This window comes from Arachis ipaensis, chromosome B2 (genome assembly GCF_059453495.1).
Source record: "Arachis ipaensis isolate K30076 ecotype BB chromosome B2, ASM5945349v1, whole genome shotgun sequence".
Classification (NCBI taxonomy): Eukaryota; Viridiplantae; Streptophyta; class Magnoliopsida; order Fabales; family Fabaceae; genus Arachis; species Arachis ipaensis.
This window is the reverse complement of record NC_142437.1, coordinates 34,893,685-34,906,257: the sequence shown is the minus strand read 5'-3', so window position 1 is coordinate 34,906,257 and position 12,573 is coordinate 34,893,685. Positions and strand designations below refer to the sequence as shown.

Sequence of the window (12,573 nt, the reverse complement as noted above, 5' to 3'; positions counted from 1 at the left end):
AAAACAGCCCAGAAATCGCTGGAGAAGAAATCTGCCACGTTGATTTTTGGCACTGCGATGCGTCCGCGTGGAGCACGCGTTCGCGTCACCTAGCGTCCGGGCAACTATAGCATATTATATATCAAATCGAAGCCCCGGACCTTAGCTTTCCAACACAACTAAAACCGCATCGTTTGGACCTCTGTAGCTCAAGTTATGACTGTTTTAGTGCGAAGAGGTCAGGCTGGACAGCTTTGCAGTTCCTTCAACTTTTTGTATCCTTTCCACTTTTGCACGTTTCCTTTCCATCCTCCAAGCCATTCCTGCCCTATAAACTCTGAAATTACTTAACACACATATTAAGGCATCGAATGGTAATAAGAGAGGGTCAATATTAGCAAATACAAGTCCAAAGAAGCATGTTTTCAATCATAGCACAAAATCAGGAAGGAAAACGTAAACTCATGCAAATCATATGAATAAGTGTATGAAAGATTGATAAAATCCACTCAATTGAGCACAAGATAAACCATAAAATAGTGGTTTATCACACCTCCTTCCTCTGCATTCAACTCTTCTTGGGCTTGTGGCTGAGTATGAATTGCTGCAGCTTGATTCCTCTCCATCTGCTTGGTGAGGTCTGCCAATTGATTAGTGATCATCTTGTTTTGAGCTAGTATTGTATCCATGTGGTTCAGCTCCATCACTCATCTATTGGTGCTTCTATTAGAGGCATATAAGTATTCATTATTGGCCACTGTTTCTATGACATCTATAGCCTCTTCAATTGTCTTCTTCTTGTTGAGAGATCCTCCTGAAGAGTGGTCTAAGGCTTTCTTTGATTCTTGTGAAAAACCTTCATAGAAGATGTGTAGATGTACCCATTCATTGAACATGTCAGGAGGGCACTTCCTTGTCAGCTCCTTGTATCTCTCCCATGCTTCATAGAGAGTTTCACCATCTTGTTGCCTGAATGTTTGTACCTCAGACCTTAATCTGTTAACTCTTTAAGGAGGGTAGAATCTTGCCAAGAATTTGTTCACCACATCTTCTCAAGTTGTCAAACTCTCTTTAGAAAAGGATTCTAGCCACTTAGATGCTTTATCCCTTAGAGAGAAGGGGAACAAAAGCAATCTGTAGGTGTCAGGATAAACACCATTGATAGGGGTGTTCATAAAAAAACCAAAATGTGGTTAACCGGTTAAAAAACCATAACCACATTTTGGTTAACCAGTTTAATGGAACAATTTAAAAACCATATCCATATTTTTTAGAATTGGTTAACCAAAACCAAATTAAAAAAAACCGGTTTTTAACCGGTTAACCAAAACCAAAACCAAATTAAAATCAAAACTTAATTTCAAAACCAAATTACATACTCTTTCTCTCTCTCTCTCACTCTCTCTCTCTCTCTCACCCTTCCTCTCCCTTTCTCTCTCCCTCCCTCTCCCCCTTACTCTCTCTTTCTCTCTCTCCCTCCCTTCTTTCTCTCTCTCTCTCTTTCTCTCTCTCTCTCTCTCTCCTCTTTCTCTCCCTTCTCTCTCTCCTCCTATCTCTCTTTTTCCCTACTCTCCCTCCTCTCTCTCTCTCTCTCTCTCTCATTTTCCTCTTTCTCCTCCTCTCCTTTTCTCTCTCCCTATTCTCTCTCTCTCTCTATTCTCTATCCCCTTCTCTCTCTCTTCTTTTCCCCCTATTTCTCTCCCTTTTCCCTCTCTCCCCTTTCTTTCCCCCCTCTCTCTCCCTTCTCTCTCTAACTCATTTTTCTCTTTATCTCCTCTCTTCTTTCCTTCTCTCTCCGCTTCCCTCTCTCTCTCTCTCCCTCTTTCTCTCCTCCTCTCTCTCCCCTCTTCCTCCTCTCTCTCTCCCCTCCCTCCCTCTCTCTCTCTCTCTTTCTCTCTCTCTCCACCTCGTCTTTTTTTCTCTCTCCCTTGTCTCTCTATCCTTCTCTCCCTCTCTCTCCCCTTCCATCTTTCTCTCTCTCCCTCTCTCTTTCTCTCCTTCTCTCTCTATCTCTCTCTCCTTCTCTCCGCTCTATCACTTCCTCTCTCTCTCTCTCTCTCTCTCTCTCTTTCCTTGCCCTCTTTCTCCCCCTCCTCTCTCTCTCCTCCCCTTTTTCTCTCTAATCATCTCTCCCCTTTTTCTATCTCTCCCCTCCTCTCTCTCTCTCTCTCCTCTCCTCTCCTTCTCTCTCTCTCTCTTCCATATCTCTCTACTTTCTCCTCTCTTTTCCCTTCTCTCTCTCTTTCTCTCTCTCTTTCTCTCTCTCTCCCCTCTCCTTCCTCTCTCTCTCTCCTTTACCTCCCATCTCTTTCTCTCTCTCTCTCTTTTTTCTTTTCTCTCTTTCTCTCTCTCACTCATCTCTCTTTCCTTTTCTTCTTTCTCTCTCTCCTCCTCTTCCTCTCTTCATTTTCTCTCCTTCTCCTCTTTCTTTTCTTACTCTCTCTTTTCTCTTTCTCTCTCAACCTTCTCTCAATCTATATCCCTCTTCTATCTCTTTTCTCCTCTTCTCTCTAAAGCGAGAGAGAAGAGAGAGAGAAGGCGAAGATAGAGGAGGAGAAAGAAAAAAAGGAGAGAGATAAGAAGAGAGAAGAAGGATAAGAGAGAGAGAAGCAGAGACAGAAAAAGGACAAAGAGAGAGAAAGAGAGAAGGGAGAGAGAGAGGATGAGGAGAGAGAAGGAGAGAGAGACAGAAAAAGAGAAGGATAGAGAGAAAAGAGAAGAGGGGAGAGAGAAGGAGAGAGGGAGAGGAAGGGAGAGAGAAAGAGGGAGGGGGAGAGAGAGAGCATGGGGAGAGAGAGGGAGAAAAGGATAGAGAGAACGAAAAGGGAGGGGGAGAAAGAGGGGGAAGGGGAAGGGGAAGGGGAGAGAGAGAGAGAGAGAGATAGAGAGGAGGGAGAGAGAGAAGAGAAAGAGAGGAGGAGAGAGAAAAATGGGAGAGAGAGAGAGAGAGAAAAGAAAGAGAAGAGGAGAGAGAGAGAGAGAAAGAGAAAAAATTATTTATAGAAAATATTGAAAAGAGATAAGAAAGAAAAAGGAACGAAAGCAATGGAAGGGACTTCATTATTTACAAATGTTACTCGTATCATTTAGAAAGAAAAAAATTAGATTAAAAAAATTCAATTAAAAAAAGGTTTAAAATTTTGGATTTTTGTATGTAAAAATATTAATTTTTGTGTAAAAATCTATTTTTACATGTAAAAACCAATTTTATGGTATAAAAACCAATTTTTCCAAAAACCGGTTTTTTGTGTAAAAATTTGGGTTTTATATGTAAAAATATTAATTTTTGTGTAAAAATATATTTTTACATGTAGAAACCAATTTTATGGTATAAAAACCAATTTTTTAGTACAAAAACCGATTTTTTGGTGCAAAAACCGGTTTTTTGGTGCAAAAACCGGTTTTTTGGTACAAAAACCGGTTTTTTATATAAAAACCGGTTATTTTTTTAAAAACCGGTTTTTATTTTAATAATCGGTTAAAAACCGGTTTTGAAATTCACTAACCGGTTAATAACCGGTTTCATCATGAAAAACCAATTTGGTTAATTAACCAATACTATATTTTTGGTTAACCAAAAAACTGGTTTGGTTTTTGGATTAACCAAACCATGAACACCCCTAACCATTGAACTTTACAGTATTTCAAATTCTCAAGAATGTGGTTAGATGTTGGTTGGAGTCTTCCTGGGCACTTCCTCCAAATGAGCAATTATTTTGAACAAGGGTTATGAGTTGAGGTTTTAACTCAAATTGTTGGCATGGATGGTTGATTTTAGGATGCTGCTCCCATAATTCCCAGGATTGGGATTAATGTAAGAGCCTAGCACTCTTCTCTCCTATCCAGCATGATTACCAGCACCTTCTCCAACATGGTTTTGAACCTCTTCCTCCAAAGCAACATCCAGATCCGCTTCCAATTCCTCATCTCCAGCAATTTCTTTACCTCTTGCTTCCCTCCTTAGTCTAAGAAAGGTCCTCATGGGTTTACTGTCAAAAGAAGCTGAAGTTTCTCCTTATCTACCTGTCATACACTCAGCAAATACAAGCAAATAGCAACTGAAAAAGTAACTAAAGGAAAATTGATGGTTAGAGTGGTTAGTGCAATTAATCAAACAATTAGTGGATTAGTGTGCTAAAAAGTAAATAAACAAAGAAAAATAGCTTAAAGTGCAGAGAATAACAATAAACAAACTAAAACAGAACGAATTAACAAAAGAAAAGAAAAGTGTTCAATCTAGTTATCCTCTAATTTAATTATTGTCAATGCAAAATCAATCCCCGGCAACGGCGCCATAAACATGATGCTAGAAATCTTGTATCTCTACAAAATTTCCCTCGGCAAGTATACTGAATTGTCGTCAAGTAAAAACTCATAATAGAATGAAGTCGAATCCCACAGGGATTGATTGGTTGAGCAACTTTAATTGGAGGAGTGTTCTAGTTGAACTAAACAGGATTGAATTGAGGATTGTAGAATTTAAATTGGTAAAAAACTTAAAGAGCAAGAAATGTAAATGACTGAATAAGAGTAGGAAATTAAATTGCAGAAACTTAAAAGGGATTAGGAATGATTCAGCATAAATGTAAATAGCAGAAAATCAAAGAAAGGGAAAGATCAGAAGTGGGGAATTCATTGGGCTTAGGAGATGTTACATTCTCTGGATCAAATTCATTCTCATCTCTTCCTCAATCAACGCATTCATTGATCTCCTTGGAAATCTTAGGTGATTGAATCCCAATTCCTTGGCAATCTAATCTCTCTAAGCATGAACAATTGCCCAATTCCTTGATTTAAGTGCTCATCAGAAGAGATGAAGTTTGGTCACTAATTATACCACACATCTTCATAGATCAAAGTATTTGTAGGATTACAGTCACTATATCTATCCAACCCCAACCTAATCCACTATGAGAAAGATTTCAAGCATGATTCTATGATTTCTCTTCCAAGCCTATCACAGAACCCAAGTACATTCAATTTCTCTCCCAAGACAATTGAATGCTTGAATGAAGAACGAAATCTTTTAAGCAGATCAAGAGAAAAGAAATAAGAGGAAGAATGAAAACTAAAATTGATCCATTGAATTGTAACAGAGCTCCCTAACCCAATGAAGAGGGGTTTAGTTGTTCATAGCTTTGAGAATGGAAATTGAAATTGAAAAGTGCATTCCAAGTAAACAAAATTATAGAGAAAGTAAATTGAAAAGTATTTCTAATTCTGGATCCCCAGATCCCAATCTGTCCAAATCCCCCTAACTAACTTAAACTCTATGCTATTTATACACTTTCTTTATTCAATCTTCAAATCTTTAGATTGGGCTTTAGGCCTCTGTTGAAGCAGATTGAAGTGGCTCTCAATGATGTTGAGGAGCGACGTTGGCAAACTAACGTTTTGCATTCTGTATAGTGCTCAATTGTATAGTCCTGGCCTCAACGTTGGTGATCAACATTTTTGAGTAAACGTTAGGTCAAATGTTACCTAGAGAAAATGAATTCTGGGCGTTGCCAGCAACGTTTGACTCAACATTGGTGCACCACCGTTTGCCTGGTCACGCGTACGCGTGAATGGTCGATTTTGCTATTTCACGCGTACGCGTCGCCTATGCGTGTGCGAGGTTGGAAAGAAAATGCACGTCCAAGCATACGCGTCATCGACGCATACTGATAAACCCCAATTTCGTGGTTTATCTTGTGCTTATTTTAGGGGATTTTATCACCTTTTTCCACATTTATTCAATGAAATAGCATGGTTTTGTAACTCTCCCTTGAATTGTGCTTAAGTGTAAAAAACATGCTTTTTAGGCTCTTAAATTGGTGATTTTGATTCACTTTAATTCCATTCGATGCCTTGATGTGTTTGTTAAGTGATGTCAGGTTCATAAGGCAAGTATTGGATGGAGGAAATGAGGAGAAAAGCATACAAAGTGGAGAATGCATGAAGAAACAAAGATTGGGAATACATTAATGGACGCGCACGCGTACACGGCGCGCGTGCACAAAAGTGGTTTTGCATAGAGACGCGCATGCATACAAGATGCGTCCGTGCGGATGAAGAAATAGCCAATCGACGCGCACGCGCACATGGCGCGTACGCGCCGATACTCTCACGTGACCCACTTAAAGGCAAAATGATGGGGGCAATTTCTGAGCTGCCCAGGCCCAAATCCAACTTGTTTCTGAGTGTATTTCATGCAGAATTGAAGTCCAAGCAAAGGGGGAGCAATTAGTTAGTCAACATAAGCCTTTAGTTAGTTTTCTAGAGAGAGAAGCTCCCTGTTCTCTCTAGAATTAGGTTAGGATTAGGTTAAATTGTTATAGATCCATGTTTAATTCCTTACTTTCATCTTGTTTCTTTTATAATCTCTCATGTCTACATCTTGATTTTCTTAGTTGTAATGTTAATTTCTCATTTTGCTTTCCTTTGCGATGATGAACTCATTGATAAACCACTATTTTATAGTTTATATTGTGTTTAATTGTGTGGTTTATCATGATCCTTACCCACTTATTCATTAAATTAGCATGCATTTAGATTTCCTTCCTGAATTTATTACATGTTTGAAAACTGTTTCCTAGAGACTTTAATTATTTATTTTTAATTTTCCTTTATTTCATTCGATGCCGTGATCTGTGTGTTGAGTGTTTCAGACTTTACAGGGCATAAATGAGTTGGAGATTGAAAAGGAAGCTAGCAAAAATGGAAGGAACACAAGAATTTGAGGAGAAAACCAGCGAGAAGTGACGCGGTCGCATGGCTAACGCGACCGCGCGAAGGAGCGCAATTCGCAGTGACGCGACCGCATGACACACGCGGCCGTGCGGATTGAAAAAGCTAAAGCGACGCGGTAGCGTGGACGACGCGAACGCGTGGCAAGGAAAAACGCAAATGACGCGTCCGCATGGATGACGCGATCGCGTGACATGTGCGATCTGCATATTCTGCAGAATTCGTTGGAGGCGATTTTGGACCTTATTTCGACCCAGTTTTCGGCCCGGAACAGCAGACTAGAGCCAGAGAATATGCAGAAACCAAAGGAGCATTCATTCTAGACAGTAGACAGTTTTAGATCTAGTTTTACTCCCTTAGGTTTTTCTCTCTAGGTTTTAGAATTTTAATTTTTAATTGATCTTAACATTGGAACATTGAGAAGAGTTATTTTTCCTCATCAAGACCTCGTCATTCTAGTCCGTTCTCTTAACTTGGTTTTATTCTTCCATGTTCTTTGCTTTGTTCAATTTTGTCATTTGAATATGGTATGCGAAATTGTTACTCAGGTTGTGAATTATTGTTCGAAATTGATTCCCTGGCGATGGCACCAAAAACGGATGCACAGAACCATGGTCTCAACATATCTTCACAACTTCGCATAACTAACCAGCAAGTGCACTGGGTCGTCCAAGTAATAAACCTTACGTGAGTAAGGGTCGATCCCACGGAGATTGTTGGTATGAGCAAGCTATGGTCACCTTGTAAATCTCAGTCAGGCGGATATAAAATAGTTATGTAGTTTTCGAAATTTAGTAATAAAAGAAGGATAGAAATACTTATGTAAATCATTGGTGAGAATTTCAGATAAGCGTATGGAGATGCATTCGTTCCTCTGAACCTCCGCTTTCCTGCTATCTTCATCCAATCCGTCTTACTCCTTTCTATGGCTGGCTCTATGTAAGGATGTCACCGGTGCCAATGGCTACTTTCAATCCTCTCGGGAAAATGGTCCAAATGCTCTGTCACAGCACGGCTAATCGTCTGGAGGCATCACCCTTGTCGTTGGTTGCATCCTATTCCTCTCTGTGAAAATGGTCCGATGCGCTGTCACTGCATGGCTAATCATCTTGGAGGTTCTCGATCATACTGGAATAGAATTTACTATCCTTTTGCGTCTATCACTACGCCCAGCACTCGCGAGTTTGGAGTTCGTCACAGTCATTCAATCCCAGAGTCCTACTCAGAATACCACGGACAAGGTTTAGACTTTCCGGACTGTCATGAATGCCGCCATCAATCTAGCTTATACCACGAAGATTCTGATTAAGAGATCTAAGAGATACTCATTCAATCTAATGTAGAACGGAAGTGGTTGTCAGGCACGCGTTCATAGGGAATGATGATGATTGTCACATTCATCACATTCAGGTTGAAGTGCGAATGAATATCATAGAAGCGAAATAAGATGAATTGAATAGAAAACAGTAGTACTTTGCATTAATCTTTGAGGAACAGCAGAGCTCCACACCTTAATCTATGGAGTGTAGAAACTCTACCGTTGAAAATACATAAGTGAAAGGTCCAGGCATGGCCGAATGGCTAGCCCCCAAAACGTGATCTAAGATAGCATACAACTGATCAAAGATGTCTAATACAGTAGTAAAAAGTCCTATTTATAATAAACTAGCTACTAGGGTTTACAGAAGTAAGTAAATGATGCATAAATCCACTTCCGGGGCCCACTTGGTGTGTGCTTGGGCTGAGCTTGAAGTCTACACGTGGAGAGGTTATTCTTGGAGTTGAACGCCAGCTTTTGTGCCAGTTTGGGCGTTGAACTCCACTTTGCAACTTGTTTCTGGCGCTAGATGCCAGAATTGGGCAGAGAGCTGGCGTTGAACGCCAGTTTGCATCGTCTAAACTTGGGCAAAGTATGAACTATTATATATTGCTGGAAAGCCCTGGATGTCTGCTTTCCAACGCAATTGTAAGCGCACCATTTTGAGTTCTGTAGCTCCAGAAAATCCATTTTGAGTGCAGGGAGGTCAGAATCCAACAGCATCAGCAGTCCTTCTTCAACCTCTGAATCTGATTTTTGCTCAAGTCCCTCAATTTCTGTCAGAAAATACCTGAAATCACAGAAAAACACACAAACTCATAGTAAAGTCCAGAAATATGAATTTAACATAAAAACTAATGAAAACATCCCTAAAAGTAATTAGATTCTACTAAAAACATACTAAAAACAATGCCAAAAAGCGTATAAATTATCCGCTCATCACAACACCAAACTTAAATTGTTGCTTGTCCCCAAGCAACTGAAAATCAAATAGGATAAAAAGAAGAGAATATATTATAAATTCCAAACTATCAATGAAACATAGCTCCAATCAGATGAGCGGGACTTTTAGCTTTTTGCCTCTTGAATAGTTTTGGCATCTCACTTTATCCATTGAGGTTCAGAATGATTGGCATCTATAGGAACTCAGAGTTTAGATAGTGTTATTGATTCTCCTAGTTCAGTATGATGATTCTTAAACACAGCTAGTTTATGAGTCTTGGCCGTGGCCCTAAGCACTTTGTTTTCCAGTATTACCACCGGATACATAAATGCCACAGACACATAATTGGGTGAACCTTTTTAGATTGTGACTCAACTTTGCTAAAGTCCCCAATTAGAGGTGTCCAGGGTTCTTAAGCACACTCTTTTTTTTTTTTTGCTTTGGACCTTGACTTTAACCGCTCAGTCTCAAGTTTTCACTTGACACCTACAAGCCACAAGCACATGGTTAGGGACAGCTTAGTTTAGCCGCTTAGGCCAGGATTTTATTCCTTTAGGCCCTCCTATCCACTGATGCTCAAATCCTTGGGATCCTTTTTATTTTCCCTTGCCTTTTGGTTTTAAGGGTTATTGGCTTTTTGCTCTTGCCTCTTGGTTTTAAGAGCTTTTGGCTTTTTCTATTATTTTTTTTTCGCTACTTTTTTCTTTTCTTTTTTCTGCAAGCTTTGTTCTTTGCTGCTTTTTCTTGCTTCAAGAATCATTTTTATGATTTTTCAGATTATCAAATAACATGTCTCCTTGTCATTATTCTTTCAAGAGCCAACATATTTAACATTCTTAAATAACAACTTCAAAAGACATATGCACTGTTCAAGCATTCATTCAGAAAACAAGAAGCTTTGTCACCACATCAATATAATTAAACTAAGTTCAAGGATAAATCCGAAACTCATGTACTTCTTGTTCTTTTGTATTAAAACAGTTTTCATTTAAGAGAGGTGATGGATTCATAGGACATTCATAACTTTAAGGCATAGTTACTAAATACTAATGGTCATGTAATAAGACACAAACATAGTTAAGCACTTAACATAGAGAAAACGAAAAACAGAGAATTTAAGAACAAGGAATGAGTCCACCTTAGTGATGGTGGCGTTTCCTTCTTGAGGAACCGATGATGTCCTTGAGCTCTTCTATGTCTCTTCCTTGTCTTTGTTGCTCCTCCCTCATTGCTTTTTGATCTTCTCTTATTTCATGAAGGATGATGGAGTGCTCTTGATGTTCCACCCTTAGTTGTCCCATGTTGGAACTTAATTCTCCTAGGGAGGTGTTGATTTGCTCCCAATAGTTTTGTGGAGGAAAGTGCATCCCTTGAGGTATCTCAGGGATTTCTTGATGATGAGCTTCTTCATGTGCCTGTTGAGATTCATGAATGTGCTCTCTTGTTTGCTCCATCCTTTTCTTAGTGATGGGCTTGTGAGATGAATCTTTCCATCTCCCATGGCTTAGAGGTGAAAGCAATTGCCTTTCCTTTTCTCTTTCTTGAGGTTTCTCTGGCCTTAGGTGCCATTAATGGTAATGGGAAAACAAAAAGCTTATGCTTTTACCACACCAAACTTAGCATATTGCTCGCCCTCAAGCATGAGAAGAAAGAATAGAAGAAGAAGAAGACGAAGATATGGAGGAGATGGAGGGATGTGTGTATGGATGTGAGTGGTGAATGGAAACAGAAGGGATGACCATGAATGGAGAGAGAGAGGGTGAGGTGGGTGGGGATCCTGTGAGATTCACAGATCCTGAGATGATCCTGTGGTGTCCACAGATCTTGAGGTGTCAAGGATTTACATCCCTGCACCCATTAGGGATGTAAAATGCCCTTGCACACAACTCTGGGCGTTCAGCGCCAGATTGGTGCTTGTTCTGGGCGTTGAACGCCCATTTGTTACCCATTTCTGGCGTTGAATGCTAGAACCATGCTTGTTCTGGGCGTTCAGCGCCAGCTCTTCTCCAGGGTGCAATTTTGGCGTTCAAAACGCCCAGATGCTGCCCATTTCTGGCGTTCAGCGCCAGAACCATGCTCTGTTCTGGCGTTGAACGCCAAAAACATGCTTCTTACTGGCGTTTAAACTCCAAAAAGGTCTTCCTCCAGGGTGTGATTTTTTTTCTGCTGTTTTTTATTCTGTTTTCAATTTTTTGATTTATTTTGTGACTCCACATGATCATGAACCTAATAAAACATGAAAAAAAAACAATGAAAATTAGATAAATAAATATTGGATTGCCTCCCAACAAGCGCTTCTTTAATGTCAATAGCTTGACAGTGGGCTCTCATGGAGCCTCACAGATGTTCAGAGCATTGTTGAGACTCTCCAACACCAAACTTAGAGTTTGGATATGGGAGTTCAACACCAAACTTAGAGTTTGGTTGTGGCCTCCCACACCAAACTTAGAGTCTGACTGTGGGGGCTTTGATTGACTCTGCTTTGAGAGAAGCTTTTTCTGCTTCCTCTCCATGGATGCAGAGAGAGATCTTTGAGTTGTAAAGACAAGGTTGTCCTTATTTAATTGAAGGATCAATTCTCCTCTGTCCACATCAATCACAGCTCTTGCTGTGGCTAGGAAAGGTCTTCCTAGGATGATGGATTCATCCTCTTCCTTTCCAGTATCCAGGACTATGAAATCAGCAGGGATGTAAAGGCCTTCAACCTTTACTAACACGTCCTCTACTTGTCCATAAGCCTGTTTTCTTGAATTGTCTGCCATCTCTAATGAGATTTTAGCAGCTTGCACCCCATAGATTCCCAGTTTCTCTATTACAGAGAGGGACACGAGGTTTATCCCTGAACCAAGGTCACACAGAGCCTTAAAGATCATGGTGCCTATAGTACAAGGTATTATGAACTTTCCAGGATCCTGTCTCTTCTGAGGCAATGTCAGTTGATCCAGATCACTTAGTTCATTGATGAACAAGGGAGGTTCATCTTCCCAAGTATCAATGCCAAATAATTTGGCATTTAGCTTCAGGATTGCACCAAGGAACTTGGCAGTTTGCTCTTTAGTAACATCCTCATTCTCTTCAGAAGAGGAATACTCATCAGAGCTCATGAATGGCATAAAGAGGTTCAATGGAATCTCTATGGTCTCTAGATGAGTCTCAGATTCCTTTGGTTCCTCAGAGGGAAACTCCTTATTGATCACTGGACGTCCCAGGAGGTCTTCCTCCTTGGGATTCACATCCTCTCCTTCCCTTATAGGTTCGACCATGGTAATTAATTCAATGGCCTTGCACTTTCCTTTTGGATTTTCTTCTGTATTGCTTGGGAGAGTACTAGGAGGGATTTCAGTGATCCTTTTACTCAGCTGGCCCACTTGTGCTTCCAAATTTCTAATGGAAGACCTTATTTCATTCATGAAACTTACAGTGGTCTTGGATAGATCAGAGACTAAATTTGCTAAGCTAGATGGATTCTGCTCAGAATTCTCTGTCTGTTGCTGAGTGGATGATGGAAAAGGCTTGCTATTACTAAACCTGTTTCTTCCACCATTATTAAAGCCTTGTTGAGGCCTTTGATCCTTCCATGAGAGATTTGGATGATTTCTCCATG

The 12,573-nt window shown here is 40.1% G+C and overlaps 1 non-coding gene across 1 annotated transcript; it reads left to right on the top strand.

The window, feature by feature from the left end:
• The first annotated feature begins 873 nt into the window (after positions 1 to 873).
• LOC148573556 (small nucleolar RNA R71) lies at positions 874 to 977 on the top strand. The gene has a single exon (XR_015906398.1). It is a non-coding gene; the product is annotated as a small nucleolar RNA R71 (small nucleolar RNA).
• Positions 978 to 12,573: the final 11,596 nt, after the last annotated feature.